Source organism: Meleagris gallopavo, chromosome 4, assembly GCF_000146605.3.
Source record: "Meleagris gallopavo isolate NT-WF06-2002-E0010 breed Aviagen turkey brand Nicholas breeding stock chromosome 4, Turkey_5.1, whole genome shotgun sequence".
In the NCBI taxonomy this organism is placed as follows: Eukaryota; Metazoa; Chordata; class Aves; order Galliformes; family Phasianidae; genus Meleagris; species Meleagris gallopavo.
This window is the reverse complement of record NC_015014.2, coordinates 9981772-9993587: the sequence shown is the minus strand read 5'-3', so window position 1 is coordinate 9993587 and position 11816 is coordinate 9981772. Positions and strand designations below refer to the sequence as shown.

The 11816-nt window shown below is 37.3% G+C and overlaps 1 long non-coding RNA gene across 2 annotated transcripts in view; it reads left to right on the top strand.

The window, feature by feature from the left end:
* The window catches only part of LOC109367160, an 18886-nt gene extending 7528 nt beyond the window's left edge, over nucleotides 1-11358 (top strand). For both annotated transcript variants that reach the window (XR_002113958.1, XR_002113956.1), the window contains exons 2-4: nucleotides 4745-4851; nucleotides 5076-5225; nucleotides 7855-11358. This is a non-coding gene — a long non-coding RNA (uncharacterized LOC109367160). The remainder of the gene's footprint in view (nucleotides 1-4744; nucleotides 4852-5075; nucleotides 5226-7854) is intronic.
* Nucleotides 11359-11816: the final 458 nt, after the last annotated feature.

Genomic DNA, 11816 nt, shown 5'->3' with positions numbered 1-11816 from the left:
TTTAGTAACAGTACATGTCATTACAAGAGTAGAGCTTGGGCAGAAAAAAAGCAACCCTCTGGTATTGCATAAAAATGACTCAGAAGGGTGTAGTGTCCTCTGAAGATGCAGCACTATATTTCACGGAGCTTGCAGGGATGGCTAGAGGAGAATTCCCCTTCAGAGAGCAAATATATTTTTAGGAATGGAGCTATAGAAAAAAAGTGTAGGGCTGCCAAAGAAGAACGCTTGCATTGTTTAGTATCCTATAATAAAATAAAGGAAATAAACTGGAATAATATGGCTGATCTAACTTGAACTTACTGCTTAGAGATGTTTCTTGTAATGTAAATTAAATAATGCTATAATAATTGAGGACTATATAAGAGAATAAAGGAGAGCAAGTCACATATCAGCGTTCTGTGAAGTGTACATCAGCTCCAAGTTGTTATTTAAAGAGCAAAATTAGAAATACTACCTCAGTTGAATGAATTGAAAGTCTCAATAAATCAGCGTAGAATAAAATTTGTTTTTACTTCCTTAAATTATAGGTTTTATCCATTAAATATGAGCACATCACGGAAGTTTGGCCAATGATGTTGTCCTATGGTATTAGGAAATTGAGGTATTTCACAGCTAAAGGAAAGCGCATATAAAAGGCATGAAACTTCAATGTGTAAAAGGAAGGGGTGACTCTTGCAAACTTATCAGAACTGGCAAATTACTCCACCCCTGGCACATTGAGCTAGCATGACCAGTGATGAGTAAAGCTTTTTGAAATTGGAAATAATAAAACCCATTCCCATTCCTGCATGGGTCACAAGAAACTGAACGCATTAGATGCTTAAACACAGCAGAAAGTTGTCTTTTCTTAAATGATAAATTGCTCGGTGGCAAATGAACCTCACACTAAGTGATTTTATGCTTCTATTTTTGGTAAAATATGTGATTGGTTTTATGATCATTTTATTTTATTTTATTGCTTTCGTATGGGTGCTTGAAATAAATTTTATGCGTTGTTTTTACCAGTAGAAAAGTAAAAAATAAAAATACAGTTGTAGGGTGTCCCCTACAACTCTGTCCCAGCTGCAACCAGGACGTATGATTGCTGAAATGATTTAAGTTTGTACATGTATGTGTACTATATATGTTGCCACCCCAAATCATTATTAATTTATTGCCTCAGAAGGTTGTTGAAACAATGACCACACACCCACTTAAATGGCTATAATGTTTTTTTAAAAGCACTGAAGACAAAAAGGAGCACTCAAGGATATTTATAGAAATTATTACTCTAATAAAATTATGAATAAAAAATATAAATTATTGTTATTGAATAATTGTAATAATTGCATCATTATATAATTACCAACAAAAATGACTTAAAATGACATTGATCTAGAAAAGGCAGCACTGTTTGTTACCGATTGACCATCAGTCTTTCTGTCCACAGGATGTGTGACCAGTTTTTGATATAAAACAAAAATAATTCTGCTGGAATCTCATGGCAGTGAGTTTTTCCTGATGTTCCCATGCTACTTTTCCCCTCCTTATGTATGGGTACTGTGCTGTAGAGGAACTGTACAACCTTTATGCCTACTGAAGGCTGTTGGTGGTGATACTCATCTCTAGAGAAACTCATTTGTTGTACAGTTCCTGCTATTTGCCAGAGCAGCCCAATAGGGACAAGGCTGTAATTATAGACATTTCAATAAGAAAGAAGCATAAAGATCCTACTATGGTATATGGCAGGGACCCTAGCTTTAATTGGCTGGATGTTTTGACAGCCATGATAAATTATAATTAAAATCTTATTCTTTTACTTATGTGCAACTTCAGGGGTGAGAGATGAGGGAAGATCTTTCCCCATGTGTGAAACACTGTTATACAGAGAGGCTGGTGGCTTCTCTGCTGCTCATGGAAGGATCCATGTCCTGGCAATGGTCAAATACCTCCAAGGGACCTCTGGGATTTGCAAGTGCTGTTAGAAAAAATGCCCTGTACTTTCCACAAGCTGAAAGGTTTCTTTTGATTGGTTGTCATGTACACAAGTCTGATTGGGGGGGGAAAAAAAAAAGGGCTAAGGTATGCATGCTGGCTGGGTATGGGTATGTCCATTGGGGTCACATTAGTCTACTGTACGTAGCCATAGAGAATGAGCTTCTGTATGTAGTCTGTTCTTTTTCAGTTTGTCCTCTTTCCTAGCATTCTCTTTGGCCTGCAGCCTTTGATTTACCCTTAAATCAAGTGCCTTTAGGCTTCTTTCTGTAGGAAAAAGGTGTTACTGTGAATGGGGTATACCATTATATTCTATAAGCTGTACATTTTTTTCCTTCCTATATCCTATGCTCGAAGCCTTCTACCATTCATTTTCCATGGAATTCAAAACTTGTTAACCAACATTCTAGCTTATGCAGGAATGAGAGTACAGAGTAGCCTATTGTAAACCAGTGAGAGCGATTTTGCTTTTTATTTTCACTTTTTTCTTTTGCAAACGCACTGTGCTTATTTGATACATCATCAGTCACATTTGACACGGCAATCTTTGGATTAATCTTTCTTTTCTACAAAAGTAAGTTTTGTTTTTTTTAAAAAGACATTTCAGGGCTTTTTTTTTTCCCTTCATAGAAGACACTTAAGAATTCACAGCTGTAAGTGAAGTAACAAGTCAAGTAAATATTAAAATGTGTGCCCTCTACCTCCATACGCTTTTTTTTTCCGTTAGAATGAAAACCGAATTACTGTTGTGCGGTCTTTTCATTTAATTTTATTCAATATGCCATTGATTTTCTAGTTTCTTTAATATTTGCAGTATCTTGCAGAGCACAGAAAATTATCAGTTTCTTGCTCAGTTTAATCACTTCTGTAATAGAGATGGAACTACATCAAGGCTAGTGGCTGAATCACACACGCATACTCTCTTTTTCTTGAATATTTTTCTAATTTGTTTGCATTTAATCTTGGTTATTGATGAACATGGTTGGAACGGGCAAGAAAAAAAACTTTCTCTTCAGACTTGCTAGAAAACAGTATTCAGCAGTGCTGTGCTGTGCTGACCGAAGGACCATGTGCTCTTTATCAATGACTGAAGTCCAACAAGAGGAAAGGCACTCAACATGGGAAAATGTAGAAACCCCCCATTAGAACTTGCAGCTTCTTCACATCCCAAAAACTAATGCCTTCAAATATGCTTGTTTCTTTTCTTACACACTGAGCATAATAAAATAAAAACATCTGATTGTTTGGCAAGTATGGCAGCTGTGCAGGTATCTGGCACTAACGTACATGTCAGAACGTGTTAAACAGTTTGCCTGCTTAATACGTAAGGAAAATCCCCTCAGGAAAACATCTCAGCTTTTGCCAATGATTTGAATTTCTGTTGAGCTCAGTTCTATAGTCTGTGCATTCCTTGCTGAAGAGAAACTCATGTTTAATTTGATGGGCATTTGACCTGTTTAATCAATCTGGATATAAGGATGGCAGCATTTAGTACAGTGTTTTTAATAGATAGAAGACTTCTGACGTCTATAATCAGTTTTGGAAACCAATTTCTCACAGATCTTAGAAAAGATCAACAAGTATGATGTTTTGTTTCAACTTTCAGATACTAATGAGTTTTATTACTTCATGAAAAGGTGTGTTCTTGTGTCTGAAGTAAAATGATGCCAAGAAGCAGTGATGTTCTTCATAGTCCCAGTAAAACTTGCATTAGCAAACTTTCCAATTAACCTATGATCCACAGTTTGATGATGCAGTGATCACTCAAAGATGTTGCAGTTGCCCCAGAGGAATCTAAAGTGTCTAAAGTGCTAGATGCATTTACAAAAAAGTCTATTTTCCACCGTGCCATATACTGTTTTAAGTTCATTCTCTGTCTGCATTAATGGCTGGTTTAACTAAAATGCGTTTGCAAGCTGAGTGGTCTCTAGAAAATCTGACTATAAGTGAAGACAACCCTGTGACGTGGGGTGCAAATGCACACATCGTTGCTGCTTCAGTTTAGAAGCAGCTCAGGCAGAAATCGATATGTAAGTGAGGCAGAAGGGAGGTGTCAGACAAGATGAATTGTCTTGTTCATCTCCCTATATCCAAACCCGAAATCGCTAATGCACTTGGCTGCCAATCCCGCATCTGTTTTTAAAAGATTCTGATACATCATTAAGCAGTCTTTAGGTATGAGCTCCCACTTTAAGGCAGTTTTTGGGGTAAAAAAAAAAGCCAGGCTGCTGGACTCTATTTAGCTATTTTTGTCCCCCAGAAACCACAGCAAACATGAGTAAAAAACAGTATTAGTGTCTTAAATTCTAGGTTACTTTTCAAGGATGTATGTAATGAATGACATACAATAGACAAAAATGATGTGTTCACATTTTGGCACTGCTGGTCTGGGTTGGGGGCTGAGGCAGCCTGCACTAACCCTTTTTGATCTGGCATTGCCATTGATGGCCAACAGGACCAGGTGTGGTGTGGTTGGGGACAGTTTCCAGCATGGCTGCAATACGTCATTTCTAATCCACCAGAAAACAAACAAAAACAAACAGACAAAAAACAAAAAAACGACAGGAAAATATCTGCACTGAAAAACAAGCAGTCCAACTTCTCAGTTTTATCTCAGAAACCACTTAGTGCCTTGAGTGAAACAAATGAAACAATACCAGAACGAGTTGTCTCTGGCGTTAGATATGAGACAAGCAGTAAGATACACTTTAAATGAAGAAATAAGCTGACTTATTTTTTTCCTTTTTTTTTTTTTGTTCGCTTACAGGCACAATCTGCAATTACTGTATTAAAACCTCCTGTCTCTCTGAACCTATCCTTACGCCATCTCATCTGACCAGGAGTACTCCGTCAGTACTTAAAATCTAACACTGTGTATGTATCAGGTCAGAAAAACAACAGACATCCTCACTGGAAATCACTTTTCATAATAATTTTTAGTGGGATTCAGATTATATCACCTTCCTTTATTATTCTCAGACCTGTGAGATTTGCATGTTACATACTGAATAATATTTATAAATAATTTTACTTTGATCCCTTTTCAAAACTAACTTCTATTATTCTGGAGGACTAGCACATGTTTTTTATATTCCCAGCTTTATGCAGTGTTTTTGGAGTTAAAAACATAGAAATTGCAGAATAGTGTGAGACTAGTCATTCATGATGCAGTTCAAAGGAAGTAATCAGAATTACATTGGAGATGAACTTGGAACTTGTTTTGATATCACTTCTTTCTGCAGCAAAAGGTAACCTATTTGATTTCTTTTTTAAATCATTGAAGTCATTAAAGAACATCTGCTAAGTTGTATTTTACTTAGTTATTCTAATAATTTCACATATGTGAAAAATACTAACATTGCAGATTAATATGCATAGTGTGCAAGGAGGTCGTATTCAGTGTGCATCTTTATTGGATGAACTGTGGACCTTAAAGACAGAACCTGTAAAAATAATTTAGTTGAAGGATTTTATGATGCTAAAGACACAAGCCTCAAAGACTTGAAGCTAAAATAGCAACATGATCATGCATTCCTTACTCTCATCAGAAAGACCAGCAATTTTAAATGACTTTTTGTCTTCTTGAAATGCGGTATCTTTTTTATCAAAGGAACCAACAGGAGAAACTAAGAGAGTGTCTTGGAATACACTGAGTAGCTTAATGTCCTTCAGACTTTCTAAACAAAATTATTTCCTTACTTAACTGTAGAGTTTACTAGCAGCTAAGAAGTAAATCTTTCCAAGTTCAATGTCAAAGCTCATAAATTTAAACTCAGGTACTGCAGAAAATGGAAAAACTACTGTTAGAAAGTGAAAAATACCAGTTTGCCTCTTCCATTCTGAATATGATGACATACCAGAAATGAAATAGAAGTTTTGAGCTTAGTGAACGTGGTCATGGTACTGAGACCCTCATCTGTAGTTCTCGTCGGTATCTATTTTATTAATTAAAGATAATTTGTCACTTAGCTTTAAAGCAGCACATCTTGGTCTCCATCTCTGACCAGGTGACCTATCTAGCAGATGAGGAAAAGGCTGTGGACATAGTCTGCCTATACTTTAGTAAAGCCTTTGACATTGTCATCCATAGCATTCTTCTGGAGAGGCTGGCAACTCTTGGCTTAGATGAGCGTACTCTTTGCTGAGTAAAAAACTGACTGGATGGCTGAGTGGTGGTGAGTGTGAGTAATGGTGAATGGAGTTAAATCTAGCCAGTGACTGGTCACGAGTGGTGTTCCACAGGGGTCGGTTATGGGGCCTGTCCTATTTAATGTCCTTATTGATGATCTGGATGAGAAAATTTTCAAGATGCAATTGGACAAGGAGCTAGGTAATCTCATCAAGGCTCTCTTTTCCTATGAAAGACTGAACTTGGTGATCCTTCAGGATCCCTTCTAGCCTGGGCTGCTCTGTGGAACTACGGTTCTCATCTGTGATACAAATATCATCTCTCTCTAACTACAAATCTCTCTAACTAAGCTGCAAATTATGCATATAGAGAAAATACAGTTGTTCAGTTGTCTAAATTAAGGAGTTTCTTAGCTAAAGTGTAAGTTTCCATTTGGCTAAAGTTCCATTTTCCAAAACCCGAAGACAGCAAGGGATCTGGGGTATAAATGAGTCACAACCTAAAACAGAGGAGTCAGGATGTGGCTGGGACATTGACAACTGTGGGTGGCAGATCCAAGGCCTCAGATTAGACATAGTTTAGCAGCATATCTTCCCTGTAAGAATGAAACAGTCGCAGAAAGAATAACATACGCCAGGGTAGCATATGAAACCCGTTGCAGTTTTTTTATATTATGTAAAATGAAACTTGCCTGCCTACTGTAAGCTGAACTTTGGCAACTGTTGGCCTATTGAAAATTCTCTTTGGTTTGACTTTGAAAGAGACCTCCAACTTGCTCTTTTATATTTTAAAGCAGTACAATTTTTTAAGTTGGTTATTTTACAGCCTGAGATAATGATGATTCATTCAGTTTGCCTTTCTAGAGCATTACGTGCTGAAATTATCACCAAGGTAATTAAATGTTTGTTATCAGACAATAATAAAACATAATAATCTCTAGCAATTACAAAGGCCTTAGAACCTGAGGTTGAGATCACGTAGGAAAAGTTGAACGTTTTAAGTAATAAATTTTCTTGAAAAATAGTCTTGCCTTTGTGCACTATTTTGATAATTACATTTTGGCTAAAAATTCTTCTTTGATAGTTGAGTCTCCTGGCAATAAACTTAATATCTTTTGTAATATTCCAGTTTCACTGTATTTGGATTGTTTTATGGTATATTGTTTTATATGCTTCAGAGGCATTTCTGTGCTGTTGTGATGGATCTGCTTTGAAAGATCAGTGCTTCTTTTATGATTTTGCAGAAAGCACAGTGTTCCATATTTCTGCTTTGCTAAATAATTCTTTTGTTTTAAATACTGTTTAAAACTATTTAAATTTGTTTTAAATTTAGCAAAAAATATATGCAAATAATTTCAGAGTATTATATTAAATTTATGTATAAATATTTGTAAACTACATGCAGTATGATATACCTACTAGAAGATCTATACTATTCATAGCATATACTTTGTGTAAGATGTATGTATATGCTCTATAGTTACAGAACTATACAACTATTTAGCAGAACTATCTACAACCACATTGAAATAGATTCTTTTTTAGAGTTAGTATATCTCTATTTTATTATGCACATTAATGGGAAGATTAATGTGATGTTTCTTTTCTGTTGAAGGGAACGGGCAGACAAACATGTTTTGTTAAGTTGCTGCTACATTTTATAGTAAAAAATCATTAAATTTGTTAAAATGGAATTGAGTGTATTGAGTAGAAAGGATTGAATGAATTTCAGCAATATTTTTCCATCAGAGCAACCAACTGGATTTCAGCAGAGGATTGGACAGGCATGGGCTAATACAAAGATTTTGCTGGTCCCACCTTAAGACAAGCAAGTGCTGACAGAATCTGGCTTCTGGACTTTGATGGAAAGAGACAATTAGGGCTCAGCCTATGTGCTCAGATTGATTTAGTTAAAAACTGACTTATTTAGATTTGCGGAGAACTAAAAGGTCCATCTTTTGAACTGAGAATCTAGTGATGTTAAGGAAGGCTGTTTGTTCGGTCTTTCTGTGTATGTTGGATGTGCATGTGACAAGAATGAGATGATAGAATCATGGAATCATCTAGGTCAGAAAAGACCTCCAAGGTCATCAAGTATAACCACCAACCTGACCTACTGAGACCAATGAGGTCTCCCCTCGTCTTCCTCAGAATAAACAACCGCTGTTCTCTCCTCATATGTACTGCATTCTAATTTCTTTACCAGCAATACTGTTCTTCGCTGAGCTACAATTCAGTGTCTTTCTTGTAGTGAGGGACCCAGAGCTGAACACAAGGTGTGGTGTCACCAGAGCTGCGTGCAAGGGGACAACCAATTCCCTAGTCCTTCAGATCACACAGTTGCTGATTAAGGCCACTCCATTGGCCTTCTTGGCCACCTGGGCATGCTTCTGGATCAATCTTTCAGATTCTGTCCTCAGAGCTGTCCATTCCCACTGGCACAAACCTCCTCATCGGAGGGAGCTGAAGCAGTTTATGTTATAGCTCCTCATGGTAAAGGGACAGCTGAAGTTACTGAGGTTGTTTTGGCTCACATCCGTTTGTAGTTTAACTCAGAAACTGGTTCAGTCTCTGTCCCATTTTGAAGCAAAAAAAGAATTATTTTTTTTTTAATTTTGAGACTTGTATTTCATCCAAGTTCCTTATCAGAGATCTCCAACTGTTTCTGCCACCTCTGAGTACAGGATGAATCTAATCGTGTTTCTTCAGTGTCACTGTATCAACGTCTACTCCTCTACTGGGTAAAAGAGGAGCCTGTGGAATTATGCCAGATTACCTTAGCAAGGAATCTTCATTATTCTCCTTCAGCTAAAAGGAAAGGGGTGGAAACCCCACAGAGCAAAAGGGAGAGTCAAGTAATTAATTTGCAGGTCTTGACATATGGCTGGGAGAAGGGCTACTGGGGAGGTTGGGAAGGCGAAGATTTCAGAAGCCTTGGTCAGCCTTCCTCTGGATGTCTGCAACAACTGAAGGGTTTCTTCAGACTCATCTGGACTTTGGTTTTCTTTCTTCCTTGAAACTTGTATTTTCTTCATGTGAGGAGTCCTTCCTATCATGGGAGCCTTAGCTTCAAGAGAAGGCCTCTGGTTCCACCCTGCAGCCAGCCTCTGCCTCAGCGGGCAGGCTGCCCCTCTCCTTGCACGCCCTCTCCAAGGATGTCCAGCACCAAAGTGCTGGATGATCCAAGAGAAAACCCCATTACAGCCCCTTTCAAGCATGAACTGTAACAACTCTTACTCTCGAAAGTCAGTATGACTCCCATGATTTATTCATCCCAAGATGTATTCATCCATTCATTATTTATTTGCATTTGTTTTACTACTATCATTACAATTTCATAAACAGCAGCGCAGAGAGAAAGATGGGACATTACAGAGAGTTAGCTGCTGGAGGAAGGTCTTGGGCTTCGTTCTTCTTGGCCACAGGTAGCCTCCAGAATTTTTATATTGGCTTATTACAAGCAAAAGTTCTTTTCTCATTTCCTTTTTCTAGATTAATGAAAGCCTTTTGTTTCAAGTCTTCTTCACAGTCATTTATAGTCTTTTAATATGATGAGGACACTAGACCATTCTGAAGTGATGAGGGATTCTACTGAGTGCAGAAGATGAAATGAAGAGGAAACTGAGATTGCAGGTCCAGCATCTTCCCTCCTCGTTTCAATCTGTGAATGCAGATTTCTGCAGGTAGAAGGACTGAACTGATATAAGGCCTACTCAGATGATGAATAGATCTAGATTTACTATTTCAGGCTGTAATTTGGTGTGCATATTATGACAGAAATGGAGGATTGTGTTGAAAGGAAAAAGGGGAAAATCCAATGCAGAATGTCAGCTCCCCCGTGCCCTTCCTTCTCAGGCTCAAATGCTCGGTGTCCAGGCAGATAGTTTGGAGCTATCAATTTACTGTGACTCAGCTGTGGTGTAGCTCACTGTCTCAATATGCTCCTCACGAATCAGCCGTGAGGTAACACGAATTGGCTTAAGCCACCTTCATGATTGCTGTGTGGCGAAAGAAGTTCAAATATCAGGTACATTAAAGCACAGCACTGACAGCCAGTGGGTTCCCATTAGGGGACTTCAGCTTTTCTGTAGCACTATGCTTTCTGAAATGTGTTATTGACTTTATAAAAGCCATAGCAGCTTTGTTCTTAGTACTGCCCTCTAGACCTACTTCTTTCCAACAATATACAGCCCTATTGTAAATCAATGTCCAAAACCACTGCAGCAGTACTACTTTCATCTGGAGGGACCATTTTGCAGAAAGGAGAGGTTTCTTTTTTTTTAAAAAAAAGAAAGTATTTTTAATTTTGTAAGGAATCCTTCTGAGCCTTTTCAATCAGCTGGATTATTCACTTCATAGTACAGAAACATAGATTTGTTATTCATTAAAAAAAAGAAAGAAAAGAAAAAATATTTCTTCTTTACTCCTACATAGAAGGAAAAATAAATAAATAAATTACCACCAAATTAGATGGTGGCATATAAGCCTTTTATGTAAATCAGGAGAAGAGGTTAAGTAGTTGTAAAAAAGGCTTTAGCCCTGGGAAACATGAAAAGTGGACTGCTTCAGATTTTATATGCCCTGGATTTTTAGAAGGACAGCATATCTGTAGCTTTGTTTAAAAGAACTGTGGTTTTTGAAATACATGAAGCCAGTAAAATGATCTTAAGGTCTTAGGGATGAAAATTTAATAAGGAAAAGAAACCCTAAGTAATGCAGGGAAATGTCATGGATAGCTGAACATTTTGTTGCAGAATATATGGTACACACAGTTGTTTTTTATAGCACAAAAAAAAATATATTTTTTTCCAGGTGTTGGCACAGGTAAGAACAGCTGTGAGATGGTGGAACACAAGCTGGCATTCTCTGTTCCTTTCAACAACTATGCTAAGTCTGTTTTGTTGATTGCAGGCATGAAGGAGTATGCAGGCAGTAGTTTCAGCAGACATGGTCTGCATATGCAAAACGTAAGCAACCAAAACCATGAGGTTTTAGGCACTATTCCGTTACTTGGGCATCCTTACTAATATCCTTTTGACTAAGTTTCAGAAGGTCTCTGGCTGGCTGTGACTGCAATTATTGGCTCATATATTATACTGTAAGGATGCACCATTGGATAGCAATGCTTGTAAATGGCAGCAGTTTGCTTATTGGAGGACGCAGAAGATAATTAAATTTGCTATTTGGGTTAGAAATCCTATGCCAAAATAATGTTATCTATCCAGATCTTGTATTTATACTGGAATTGTGTGATATTTGTTAAGCACCTAAATAACACAATTCTGCATTAAAACATAGTCTAATTTTGGGTCATTTTCGCTCACATGTACATCATAACTCAGAAGATGAAGTGACTTAAAATATTTATAGTATTGTGCTGTAACATACCTTAATGCAATCCCTGCATTTACATTTCATTTAGCTGTTATCCTGCCCTTAGGGAAATCTCTTTTGCCTAAGAACGCACATCCTCTGTAACAAAAAGGATCACAAAAACAACAAAAAAAAGAACTGTAGCAATATTCATAGAAGGAAGAAATACCTGAAAATTCACCGTTTTATGATGAGGAACTTGAAAAGATGAATGGTAGTTTTCCAGTGGCCTAGGAAAAAAAAACAAAAACCAACAAAACAACAAAAATAGGGAAATAAATGCTTCTGATAGAGTCACAGTTAAAAATGAGGAGAGCTTTGCCCCAAATTGAAGTTCA